This window comes from Giraffa tippelskirchi, chromosome 7 (assembly GCF_054371585.1).
Source record: "Giraffa tippelskirchi isolate mGirTip1 chromosome 7, T2T-mGirTip1v1.2.pri, whole genome shotgun sequence".
Lineage (NCBI taxonomy): Eukaryota > Metazoa > Chordata > Mammalia > Artiodactyla > Giraffidae > Giraffa > Giraffa tippelskirchi.
The window spans coordinates 56,724,881-56,739,746 of record NC_137281.1 but is presented as its reverse complement, the minus strand read 5'-3'; positions in this window follow the sequence as shown (position 1 = coordinate 56,739,746).

Here is a 14,866-nt window from a genome sequence, read left to right as displayed (position 1 = left end):
CATTGCAGGCAGATTCTTTACCAGCTGAGCTATCAGGGAACAGCATTATTATACGGCAGTATAATAGCAAGAGGTGTCCTTAAATTGAAGGTGGAGGCTGAAAGCAGGTGAGAGGGAGGCAGTGTGATGTGAGGAGGACTCGGCCTCAGTTGGTGGCGTTGGAGATGAGGGAAGGGGCCCCGATCCAGGGAATGGGGGTGGGTTCTAACCCGGTGATGGCAAGGAAATGGATTCCCTCCAAGAGCCTCTGAAAGGAAGGAACCAGCACAAGCCCATCACCATGGTGATTCTGTCTCCATTGAAACTCAGTTCGGATTTCTGACTGCCACAAAGACAATATGTTTACTATGTTTTAAGCCACTAATTTTGTGCTACTTTGTTTTCATAGTGATAGAAAACTAATACACCCACCTAGAAAACACAGCCTTACTCTTCCTTGAACTTCCCAGCCAATCAGGCTGGAATGGGGGCCTCTTTTGAGCTCTCAGATGCGCCTCCCCCACCCCACCCTGGGTTGATGTCTCCTACTGCAGTGGTTACAGAGAAGCCTGAGGATAAATGCTCACTTGTCAGAGGCTCCATCCCTTAATCCACTGAATCTCTGAGATGGCTGCACCCCTAGTTCAGGGATGCTGTAAAAATGCAGAGTATGACTACTATGTGCAAATAGTGCTTTTTAATAATGCAATTTTACTGTATCATAATTTCCCTATAGGATATCTACTTAGAGTAATTTAGGAGCTAAACACGTCTTCCATGTTCTAGATTTTGCCATGTTATCTTATATAGATTAGTTTCAAATATTTGAAACAGTCCTGTGAGGTAAGTCCTATTGTTATTATCATCACCATCATCATCCCTGGCTTATTTATTGGGAAATCAAGCTAAAGCACAGAGAACTTGCTGGCAGGTGCCAAGGTAGGATGCTTTACCATCACCTTGTTTTCAGCCTTGGCAGTATGCCTCCTGAGCCTGAGTACTTCATCAACACAATCTGACAGCTCTTCAATATGTCCATGTAAAAAAAAAAAAAAAAGTCTACCCCCATAAATCACCTGTGACGCCAGAGAAGAGCCTTTCAGCTACCAGTGCTCAGGTTATCATCCCATGTGATGGGTCCAGCCAGGGGGGTGGATGAGAGCTGAAATCACATCACAAGGTACAGATCCTCCAGGAGGGCCTCCCACCCGGGACGTGATGGGGTGTTTCCTCCTGTAAGAGATGCATGGGATTGAAGACAGATCATCGTGCTGTATATTCTCTCGTTCTCATTTAGTAGGAATCCAGATTCACGGTGCACGGTCTTAGAAGGACACTTAGAAGCTTTTGATAGATGTTGCCTTGCTCTCGGTGATAATGCTCCAGAGCCACAGAAGTGTGAGGACTTCCCTGGAGGTCCTGGTGGGTACTGGCTTCCCCAGACACTGGCTCCAGAGCCCAGGTGCCCAGACCTGAGCTGTTGGGAATGTTGGCTGAGGGGGAGCTAACAGGACATGCTTCCATGGAGACGGTCTCGCCAGGCTTCAACTCGATCCCATTTTACTTTTTAACGGGTTTACTGAACTAGAACTATTTTGCCCCAGTAAAAGCATGTTAATTGACTATTAGCTCTGTTTTTGGATCACTTTACATGTAACAATTATACACATTTTTACAAGTGACAAGAAAGAGGTAGGGAAAGATTCCTCCCAACATAATAAAATTCTTACCTTTCTTGGCCCTGGACTTCACAATGCTTTCTGCCATCTGCATATTCTGCATACGATTTCTCAATTCAGATGTTTAACAAAAATAACATTTTTATTCAGTGATTGGAAAGAGAACCTTCTAATATTCTCTAGAAAAAAATATCTGAACTATTCAGAAGGCAAAGTGTTACATAAGCTAAGTAGCCATGATATTCACATAGGCTGTTAATCAGGGAAGATAATTGTTATGTATGCCATATGCCAAAATAAAACTTTCCTGGTGAGAAAAATAGTAGCATCATCTATTTATTCTGTGAAATCTATTTAACTGCTCTTTGAAAAGGGAACATATGAAAAAATGTGTCTGATATATACTGAAAAATGAAACAAAACCCAAAGTAAGCATAAAGGTTATAAACTTGCCATATTGGTTTTCCTTCAGAGACATTCAAACATTGAATATGCATTCTCATAAGATAAATTTACAGAAGGAGATTCCAAATACTGGAGTGAAGCTTGTCTCAGTTCACTGAGTGTGAACTGAAAAGAACTGTTATAATATTCATAAGCCAATGTGATACAGAAAAGGAGATTGCCCCCCTAAAGCAGAGCACAGCATTTTATAATGCATCACACTACAGAATGTATTCATATTCTATAAGCCTAGTTGTAATTTATGATAAGATAATAAGGCTTTGTATGAATGATATTCTTGATTTATTTGAAGAAAATAAATGTTTAATGGACACAATTTAAGGACACATACTTAAAAAACAGGTTTTTCTTAGTGATTTCCAATGCAATGTTGTAAAAATTCCATTTATGCAGGTAAGAAGTTCCACTTTTTACCTTGACTTTGGCAATTTAACATGTGTTGTCTGTTTCCTTTATTTGTCCCACTTCTTTAAAGAGGGAAAAGAAAATGCTGTATCTGTAATAGGATCATAATCATTAAAACATCCTGAAAGGAATGGAGGGGGATGTTCTGATTCCTTCTAGAGTCTTGGCATTTTCAGTCCCTACAGAGAAGAATTAGAGGAATAACTATCACACAGAAGGCAACTTTCAAACCTAATAGCTATAGAAGTGGAAACAGTTTCAGTTAAAACAAAACATAACAAACAAACAAAACCACTCCACTGAACTATCCTGAAGGTGTATATGAATGCCTATCCATGTCTGCAGTTATTTGTCTATATTCATCTCAGAAATTATTTTTGCCCTATAAAGGGAAACTGATTCCTACATGGTCATTTATATTTAATTTGAAATTTGGGCTGCTTAATGGAAATAAAACATTTATTAAAACAGTAAATATACTAAGCAAGAGGTATAGAAATCTCCTTTGTATTTACTTATACTGATATTGTCTCTGATATGCAGACTTTATTAATAATATATATAAAAAGAAAACACAAGTCTAAACAGCAATGACCTGAGTAAATATGTGGGATGTTGTCAGATTCCATGGTAACTCAGATTTAAAAGGTCTTCCCCTCTTTCAGGAGAGCATAAGACCTGGTTTCTTACTGTCCCTGGTAATTGAAAATACAGACTAGTGGACAAGTAATTTCCTGACACCCACACAGCCAGTGGCTTACTTACCATCTCATACACTTTCATAGGGTGAAGCCCACACACCAAATGGTCTTATGTAACTTCTACCTGCCTTATTCCTCCTCATGCTTTGATTTGAAACCCAAAGTTCAGTGTGATGGTTTATAGGAAGAGTGTGGCTAAGCAAATATTCTGCATAATCACAATACAGAAACAACAGTCTCTGGGTAACCCGAAGGCAGTGTGGTATTTTACACAGTTATTGTAAGACATGTTGTCAGGAAGACACGACCCACTGAAAGTTTTTCTTAGTTACAAGTTGATTAATAACATTTAGAATATGAAGCAACACGTAAGCAGTGATTTGTAAACTGTCACCCGTGGACGGAGACGTCGTAAATCATCATTCGGGCGCTGTTCGTGGTGATCCGTGAAACTGCACTGGAGACACTTTAGAAAACCCACACATTTCTTTTCATCCAAAGGTGACAGCAGGTCCTGATGGCGTGTAACAGCTTCTCCTGTCTTTGGATCTCAGTGAACATACTCCAGGGCACTGTTTCCCACAGTCAGTGTCTAAACAACACCATCAATGTCTTTAAGTCTAAACAGGGCGCGTCATGTAAGCTCAAGCACAGTGGTATTAAGGCAGTATTACTAAGGTACCTTATAGATCTTAGTAAGAAATGAATGCAAAGGTAGCTATGTTCCAAGAAGTTTACAAATAGTTCTTCTCAGAGATAGTACAATTTTGTGCTTGTCAAATGGAAAGCAGTAATACTGATTCAATTCTTTTTGCTCTTTGTGTTAACACTAGCTGGCAAAGGTTTACTTTTCCCCCCCTCGGGTGCTATTTCTCGATGAACTGAAATGCCCAATAATTTCTTTTAATATATTTCCAAAGCTGAAGCCAGCCCTCTGATTCATTGTAACTGTTTCAGAACATCATGTGAGAATTTAAAATATGAATAAAAACTCAGAAGAAAGGAAAATTCCAAGCACACCATTTGTTAGAATCAATTTTTTTTTTTGCAAGCATAGCACTTCAATCTCAATAGTGTTCCAAAGCTTATAATGATGATGATACACGTATTTTTCTCTCTAAAAAGCAGGCCAAGAGATAATGAAACCATAATTTCAAAACACTGCAACCGATATAAAATGGCCACATATGTGGTTCTGAAACCCTTTATATGAGTACTTTCTGTAAAAGAATCATATACTAAACTCGAGGAGGAAGGAAAATGAATTTTTTAAAAAGTGAGAGAGAAGCAAGGACACAAAACATTATAACACTCTATTGAAATCAGAATTTCATTAATCCAACTTGAATAAACTTAATTCCTTTCTACATCTTAATCAAGACAGCCTTGAAATGACAGAAATGTAGAGATGCAGTTTATAAGTCAGTGAATCCAGCAAAGCCAATCTGTTCCTTTATATAAATAATTACATCAGGATCAAAGGACTTTTCTGACTATCACACAGGTGTGCGATTTAGAACATTTTTACCAGTCATTAGATGTTTATGGAAACACTCAATTTACACATGCAGCAGCATAAGCCCATTTCACGGCATATTTACCTGCAGTTGGCTTATACTGGGTGGAAAGAGGAAACCTAACACTCAGAAGTTCATTTTTATTTTTCAGCTGTCAGAGTTAATCTGAGCTTCTAGTGATAGATGAGGTTGAACACAAAGCTTCATTTTAGCTTCACAGACCCTTTCAGTGTTTTTCTTAGCTCAAGGGAGTCTTTCAAACTGGTTTGGGAACCAGTAAGATAGTCCTACCTTCCTGTTTCATTAGTGGGAAAGTGTTAGTCACTCAGTCATGCCTGACTCTTTGCAACCCCATGGACCCCATAGCCTGCAGGCTCCTCCATCCATGGGATTTCCCAGGCAAGAATACTGGAGTGGGTTGCCATTTGCTTCTCCAGGGAATCTTTCTGACCCGGGGATCAGACCCAGGTCTCTTGCATTGCAGGCAGATTCTTTACTGTCTGAGCCACCGGGTAAGCCCCATTAGTGGGAGAGCTAAGGCTTAATACTGTGTAACTAGTCGTGAGCTTCTGATGTCCAGGGGCACAGTTCTTCTACTTTGCCACTAAAACAACGTTTCTAATTGACTTTTATTCTTGCAGCATTTCACTACTTCTGTTTATCCCTTTTTTAGCATATTTATGTGTTTAAGATTTGTATTTAATTCCAGTAGACTTCAATTGCAGTAGACTAATGTAAATCAAGAAATGAGAAACTGTAAATTTTAAAAATTAGTACTTTCATGGAGCCGGGGCTTGCTTTATCTCCTCTTTAATATCTATCTAGAATCATTTCAGAGTGGGATATTTTCAATCTGTAAAAATAAATAAATAAACTTTACTATTACATATTTAGTATATAAATTTAGACTTGTTCAAAAGTATAAAATCTTAGAAAATGGATCAAAAGCCACACTCAGAAAAAATTCAATAAACTTACACAAAATACTTAAAACACCCAAATTCATTTATACCTTTTGTTTTCTATACACAGATACATTAAACGTCAAATGACAAACTAAGTTAAGTAATAATAAGCTGAGGGAAATTTTGAAACACATAATGACAAAATATTTCCTTGATTTGCAGAGAGCTTAAACAAAACAACAAGAAAAATAATATATGTATGCAGGAAAATAAATATGAATGGCAATACTATAATGAAAAGTATAATGAAAAAAGTATAAAAGTATAGTATTGAAAAGTACAATCTTTTCAATACTATAATGAAAAGATGTGGTAACATGCTGCTGCTGCTGCTAAGTCGCTTCAGTCGTGTCTGACTCTGTGCGACCCCATAGACGGCAGCCCACCAGGCTCCGCCGTCCCTGGGATTCTCCAGGCAAGAATACTGGAGTGGGTTGCCATTTCCTTCTCCAGTGCATGAAAGGGAAAAGTGAAAGTGAAGTCGCTCAGTCGTATCCGACTCTTAGCGACCCCGTGGACTGTAGCCTACCAGGCTACTCCGTCCGTGGGATTTTCCAGGCAAGAGTACTGGAGTGGGATGCCATTGCCTTCTCCATGTGGTAACACAGACTCTCTAATTTGAGAGGGTCTACGTTAAAGATGAAACAGTAATTTGATACCACCTGGTATCAAAGGGTCCATATATCTATGCTACATAATCAATATAAAAATGTACATCAATTGCCTAGTAAATCAAGGTTGGAAATGATCCAGAAGATTCAACTGAGAGACAGCTACTAGTAGGTATGGAAATATAAGATGTATGATATACAAAGACTTCATATAAAAATATCTTTTCATAGATATGTAAAGATATGCAAGGGCTTTTCCTAGAAACTGCTCTAAAAGGTTTAAGCCATTAAGAAGGAAAACTGAGATGTCTAAAGATCACAGGTATTTAGAGAAATAACTTTAGTAATTCTAAAAACAGAGTACTTTTATGAGCTAGTGTGTTGGATTGCTCTCTCCCAGAATGTATTACCTTTGCAGTAAGTTCTACTATGTACAGAATATTTAGAATTTTAATACAAACTCATTCCCTGTTCTGTATTTCCAAACACCTGATTCTGATTTACTATTCTCATTATTCACATATTTATCAATGTCTAATATCCCATAAGGTATATTTATTTGCTAGTATTTTATCTCCTATCTTGCTCTTTAATAATATATATTGTCATGGTGTAAGGAATTATCAATATATCCTAAGCACTTAAACAGTGACACACATATGGTACTCAATAGATACTTGCATAAATGAATCTAAATGACTTCATCCTAAATATTTATAGGAAATTCTACTAGTAACACTGGAGAAAGAAATGGCAACCCACTCCAGTATTCTTGCCTGGAGAATTCCATTGACCAAGGAGCCTGGAGGGCTAGTCCATGTGGTTACAAAGAGTCGGACATGACTGAGCGACTATCACTAACTCACTACTAGCAACAACATGCTAGATTTCATCATGATAAGACTCAGTAAAGCCAAGTGACTTTGATTTTTAAGTAGAAAAATCTTAATCTTTTTCAGTTAAACTCTGATAGAGTAATTATTAAATACCAACTATGATATTAAGTACATCTTATAGTTTCAGATCTCTGACACAAAGATCAGTCCTTTTCATACTCTGGAGGCACTTAGATTCCAATAAAAGATGGAAAGGCTCACCAAATTGGATTATAAATAGTATTAAGAGTTTCTCACAAAGACATGGACATGGCCACAGGAGACTTCTTAAGAGATCTGGATCAACCTTTAAGTTTAATGTTGAAATCTGTTTATTTAACATTTCCAGAACAACTGCTAGTTTGTAAAACAACAATTGTGATCTTTCAGGCAGGAGTTAGATGTTATAGAAAGGTACAAAATGATAACGCTAGGAATCTTCATAAATTGGAGAAGAATAAAATGAGGGTGCTTAGAAAGGAAATGGTTCCGTTCAGTTCAGTTGCTCAGTCGTGTCCGACTCTTTGCGAACCCATGGACTGCAGCACACCAGGCTTCCCTGTCCATCACCCAATCTGGGAGCTTACTCAAACTCATGTCCATTGAGTCGATGATGGCAGCCAACCATCTCATCCTCTGTCATCCCCTTCTCCTCCCACCTTCAATCTTTCCCAGCATCAGGGTCTTTTCCAATGAATCAGTTCTTCATATCAGGTGGCCAAAGTATTGGAGTTTCAGCTTTAACATCACTCCTTCCAATGAATATTCAGGACTGATTTCCTTTAGGATGGACTGGTTGGATCTCCTTGCTGTCCAAGGGACTCTCAAGAGTCTTCTCCAACACCACAGTTCAAAAGCATCAATTCTTCAGCGCTCATCTTTCTTTATAGTCCAACTCTCACATCTATACGTGACTCCTGGAAAAACCATAGCTTTGACTAGATGGACCTTGGTTGGCAAACTAATGCCTCTGTTTTTGAATATGCTGTCTAGGTTGGTCATAGCTTTTCTTCCAAGAAGCAAGCGTCTTTTAATTTCATGGCTGCAGTCACCATCTGTAGTGATTTTGGAGCCCAAGAAAATAAACTCTCTCACTGTTTCCACTATTTCCCCAACTATTTGCCATGAAGTAATGGGATGGGATGCCATGATCTTAGTCTTCTGAATGTTGAGTTCTAAGCCAACTTTTTCACTCTCCCCTTTCCCTTTCATCACTTCCATCTTTCACTTTCGTTAGTTTTTTATATATTATTTCTGCCATTATCAGCAGATTTTCCCTGATGTCTTTGAAAACCGTAAACACTGCAATGTTAAGACACAGTTACTAAGAAAGGTGAGTGAAAACATACTAATTCTTAGGTATAATTACAATTTTTGGCAAATATTTCTGAACCAAATTGATATTAGTAAGTAAAAATATAAAAAGTAGAATTCAATAGACTAAATATTTAGACACATTTGAGTTAAAATAGTACAATCATGGACAGTGGTTAATAAACAAGTATTTGAGATTTATTTAAATCATTTGTATGTCATCTTATCTTAGAGACAAGTCTAATTCTTAAATAAAATGATTTTAAATGAAAGAGAAATCATCATTTACTTGAAATTCTAAATATTACTTAACCTTAGGGTAAAATAATTTTGAATTGGTTTTGAGCATATGGGCATTTACCTGGGAACAGATATTCACTGCTCCTGAGAGAGAAAAATTAAGCAAAGTATTTACTATTCATATGGCATGCATGGAATGACAGTAGCCTTTATGATAGTCTTTTTCTTTAGAATATTAGAAAAGTAAAGCACTACATCTCCTTCTCTACACAAAATAGTAATAGCTCTGTTCAGGAGAAGTCATCAATTCTGTTGAGCACAAAATTCCCAAAGATAAAACCTTCTATTAAAACTTTCAATGTTAAAAACAGGCCTTGCATCATGCAATATTGTAAAATTAAAAAATAGAAAATAAACAAAAGAACAACAGACTAAAAAAAAAAAAACAGGCCTATTTCCAGTTAAGTTATCAACACATTATGGAGAATGGTATGGAGGTCTGTTAAACTAAAAATAGTTACCATGTGATCCTGCAATCCTACTCTTGGGCATATATCCAGAAAAAAGACTAATTCAAAAAGATATGGGCACCCCAATGTTCACAGCAACCAAGACATGGAAGCAACATAAATATCCACTGTCAGATGAATGAATAAAGAAAATGTGGTATAATATACAATAGAGTACACCAGGAATACACAGAAGAACTGCGCAAAAAAGATCTTCATGACCCAGATAATCACGATGATGTGATCACTCACCTAGAGCCAGACATCCTGGAATGTGAAGTCAAGTGGGCCTTAGAAAGCATCACTATGAACAAAGCTAGTGGAGGTGATGGAATTCCAGTTGAGCTATTTCAAATCCTAAAAGATGATGCTGCAGAAGTGCTGCACTCAATATGTCAGCAAATTTGGAAAACTCAGCAGTGGCCACAGGAATGGAAAAGGTGTTTTTCATTCCAATCACAAAGACAGGCAGTGCCAAAGAATGTTCAAAATATCACACAATTGCACTCATCTCACACGCTAGCAAAGTAATGCTCAAAATTCTCCAAGCCAGGCTTCAACAGTACATGAACCATAAAATTCCAGATGTTCAAGCTGGATTTAGAAAAGGCAGAAGAACCAGAGATCAAATTGCCAACATTTGTTGGATCATCGAAAAAGCAAGAGAGTTCCAGAAAAACATCTACTGTTGCTTTATTGACTACACCAAAGCCTTTGACTGTGTGGATCACAATAAACTGTGGAAAATTCTTCAAGAGATGGGACTACCAGACCACCTTATCTACCTCCTGAGAAATCTGCATGCAAGTCAAGAAGCACAACAGTTAGAACTGGACATGGAATGACAGACTGGTTCCAAATTGGGAAAGGAGTATGTCAAGGCAGTATAATTACCTTGCTTATTTAATTTATATGCAGAGTACATCATGAGAAATGCAAGGGTGGATGAAGCACAAACTGAATCAAGACTGCTGGGAGAAATATTAGTAACTTCAGATATGCAGATGATACCACCCTTATGGCAGAAAGCAAAGAAGAACTAAAGAGCCTCTTGATAAAAGGGAAAGAGGAGAGGGAAAAAGTTGGCTTAAAGCTCAACTTTCAAAAAAATGAAGATCATGCATCAAGTCCCATCACTTCATGGCAAATAGATGGAGAAACAATGGAAACAGTTGCTGACTTTATTTTTGGGGGCTCCAAAATCACTGCAGATGGTGACTGCAGCCATGAAATTAAAAGACGCTTGCTTCTTGGAAGAAAAGCTATGACCAACCTAGACAGCATATTAAAAAGCAGAGACATCACTTTGCCAACAAAGGTCTGTCTAGTCAAAGCTATGGTTTTTCCAGGACTCACGTATGGATGTGAGAGTTAGACTATAAAGAAAGCTGAGTGCCAAAAAATCTTGGAAGAAAAGCTATGACCAACCTAGACAGCATATTAAAAAGCAGAGACATCACTTTGCCAACAAAGGTCTGTCTAGTCAAAGCTATGGTTTTTCCAGGACTCATGTATGGATGTGAGAGTTAGACTATAAAGAAAGCTGAGTGCCAAAAAATTGATGCTTTTGAACTGTGGTGTTTGAAGAGACTCTTGAGAGTCGCTTGGACTGCAAAGAGATCCAACCAGTCCATCGTAAAGGAAATCAGCCCTGAATATTCACTGGGAGGACTGATGCTGAAGCTGAAACTCCAATACTTTGGCCACTTGATGTGAAGAACTGACTCATTGGAGAAGACCCTGATGCTGGGAAAGATTGAAGGCAGGAGGAGAAGGGGGCGACAGAGGATGAGATGTTTGACTGGCATCACTGCATCAATTGACAGGAGTCTGAGCAAACTCTGGGAGACAGTGACAGACAGGGAAGCCTGGCATGCTGCAGTTCATGGGGTTGCAAAGCGTCAGACATGACTGAGCGATTGGTAATAACAGAATCGAGAAGGACATTGAGACAGTAATATTCAAACTATTTGAGAATAGTAAAGTTCTGACTGTGGCTCAGATCATGAACTCCTTATTGCCAAATTGAGACTGAATTTGAAGAAAGTGGAGAAAAGTACTAGACCATTCAGGTATGACTTAAATCAAATCCCTTATGACTATACAGTGGAAGTAAGAAATAGATTTAAGGGACTAGATCTGATAGACAGAGTGCCTGATGAACTATGGACGGAGGTTCGTGACATTGCACACGAGACAGGAATCAAGACCATCCCCAAGAAAAACAAATGCAAAAAAGCAAAATGGCTGTCTGAGGAGGCCTTACAAAGACCTGTGGAAAGAAGGGAAGGGAAAAGCAAAGGAGAAAAGGAAAGATATTCCCATCTGAATGCAGAGTTCCAAAGAATAGCAAGGAGAGATAAGAAAGCCTTCCTCAGAGATCAATGCAAAGAAATAGAGGAAAAAAACAGAATGGGAAAAGACTAGAGATCTCTTCAAGAAATATTAGCGATACCAAGGGAATATTTCATGCAAAGATGGGCTCAATAAAGGACAGAAATGGTAGGGACCTAACAGAAGCAGAAGATACTAAGAAGAGGTGGCAAGAATACACGGAGGAACTGTACAAAAAAGATCTTCACGACCCGGATAATCACAATGGTGTGATCACCCACCTAGAACCAGACATCTTGGAATGTGAAGTCAAGTGGGCCTTAGGAAGCATCACTACGAACAAAGCTAGTGGAGGTGATGAAATTCCAGTTGAGATATTTCAAATCCTAAAAGATGATGCTGTGAAAGTGCTGCGCTCAATATGCCAGCAAATTTGGAAAACTCAGCAGTGGCCACAGGACTGGAAAAGGTCAGTTTTCATTCTAGTCCCAAAGAAATGCAATGCCAAAGAATGCTCAAACTACTGCACAATTGCACTCATCTCACACGCTACTAAAGTAATGCTTAAAATTCTCCAAGCCAGGCTTCAGCAATACATGAACCATGAACTTCTAGATGTTCAAGCTGATTTCAGAAAAGGCAGAGGAATCAGAGATCAAATTGCCAACATTTGTTGGATCATCGGAAAAGCAAGAGAGTTCCAGAAAAACATCCACTTCTGCTTTATTGACTATGCCAAAGCCTTTGACTGTGTGGATCACAATAAACTGTGGAAAATTCTGAAAGAGATGGGAATACCAGACCATCTGATCTGCTTCTTGAGAAACCTGTATGCAGGTCAGGAAGCAACAGTTAGAACTGGACATAGAACAACAGACTGGTTCCAAATAGGGAAAGGAGTACGTCAAGGCTGTATATTGTCACCCTGCTTATTTAACTTCTATGCAGAGTACATCATGAGAAACGCTGGGCTGGATGAAGCACAAGCCGGAATCAAGATTGCCGAGAGAAATATCAATAATCTCAGATATTTAGATGACAGCACCCTTATGGCAGAAAGTGAAGAGGAACTAAAAAGCCCCTTGATGAAAGTGAAAGAGGAGAGTGAAAAAATTGGCTTAAAGCTCAACGTTCAGAAAACTAAGATCATGGCATCTGGTCGCATCACTTCATGGCAGATAGATGGGGAAACAGTGGCTGACTTTATTTTTCTGGGCTCCAAAATCACTGCAGATGGTGATTGCAGCCATGAAATTAAAAGATGCTTACTCCTTGGAAGGAAAGTTCTGACCAACCTAAACATCATATTAAAAAACAGAGACATCACTTTGTCAACAAAGGTCCATCTAGTCAAGGCTATGGTTTTTCCAGTGGTCATGTATGGATGTGAGAGTTGGACTATAAAGAAAGCTGAGCGCAGAAGAATTGATGCTTTTGAACTGTGGTGCTTGAGAAGACTCTTAAGAGTCCCTTGGACTGCAAGGACATCCAACCAGTCTATCCTAAAGGAGATCAGTCCTGGGTGTTCATTGGTAGGACTGATTTTGAAGCTGAAACTCCAATACTTTGGCCACCTGATGCAAAGAGCTGACTCATTTGAAAAGACCCTGATGCTGGGAAAGATTGAGGGCAGGAGGAGAAAGGGACAACAGAGGATGAGATGGTTGGATGGCATCATTGACTCAATGGACATGGGTTTGGGTGGATCCCGGGTGTTGGTGATGGACTACATATATATATATATATATATATATATAGGCTTCCAGGAATAAACTCAACATATTTGCAATATTTGCAATGGATTTGTGGGGGACAAGGCTCAACAGCATTCTAAGCATTTTTTCTAAAATGAATGCAAGGTATTGAGTCTTTTTAGGTTAAGTTCTGGTAGCAACACTGTTGCAAAATAATGGTCAGGGTTGCTTTCTGTAAATAAAGTTTGGCTTGGGTTTCTGAAATTCATTCAATAGTAACACAATTGCTAAAATAAACTAATTTCAGCCTTGCAGTTGAACAGTATTCAGGCAAATTCTTTGTTTTTCAAAGTAGTTTTAGGAGAGTAAATAAATAAACAAACAAAAAACCCTTTGCTATGCCTTATTCTCTTTCCATAAAATCTCTTATTCAATGTTGTTCCTATACTCATGAATAAAAGCCATATGAATATTTACTATAACGATTCATTTTTCTGTAATTACTATGGAAGAGTTTCAAATGTACCTGATTCCCCCAAAATCAGTTCATCTCAAGGAAGGTGTATGAGGAATAAGAGGAAGGTAGGTAAATCACTAAAAATTGATTTCATTACTCTTACCATCTGTCTGTTGCAGGCTTTGCTGCAGCTTTTCTGTCCTTTTCCTGCAATGTAAAGATTAATTTTTATGGGGTAGAACATTAATCTATTAATTATATATTTATACATTATACATTCTTAATTAAAAAATTAATGTAAATCATCCTTTGTCTCTCAGTGGTTTTGCCCTGTTGATTTTACACAATGTACTATCTCTCTGATGTTATACCACAACTTCACATTTTCAACCTTTCAAAGTTGGACTTATTTTATAGCCTCACAAAATTTTATGTGGTGATAATATCATGTGTCAACAAGTAATCTTCACTCTCAGTGGCTGTTTTAATCTTCAACTCATCCTTTTTAATTAGGCACTATATTTTGATAGGAATTTTGAAGTTCACAGAAATTATTTGCCCCAGATCATACAGGTGATAGTGACAGATCTCAGAATCTGAACTCAGGTTAGATGAACACCCTGTCAGTGATAAGAGTCAGGAGGGAGAATTATTAGAACCGAGTGGGAGATGAAAGGACCTTCATAAGGAATCATTAGCACAGGAAACGCAACTTCAGCAGGAAAGATTTTGACACTACTGCCCAGTGAAGGATCAGCTGAACTCATCCGTTTCAAGGTAAACTACCACTCTAAGTCTTTGGACTGGTGAACATGAGTGGTCATAGGGAGTTGAGAGCTTTATTTCTTGCCAAAGCAAACTTTCAGGGCAGATGAGACCGTATTAGAAAGTCATGGGCCTCTTGAAACGGTCTCTGGAGAAACGTTTTCTTTTTAAGCATTTCTTTCCCTCTTGAGGTAAATGCAGAGAATAGTTGTGTTGGGGAATCTTACAGAAAATCAACTCAGTGTTTCCCAGTAATGGGCCAGTTCTAGTTTTTGAGACCTGATGAATTACTTTAACCCCATGTGAAACTTAGCAAAGGGAAGCTTCCCTAAAATGGGGTTGGGGGGTGGTCAGAA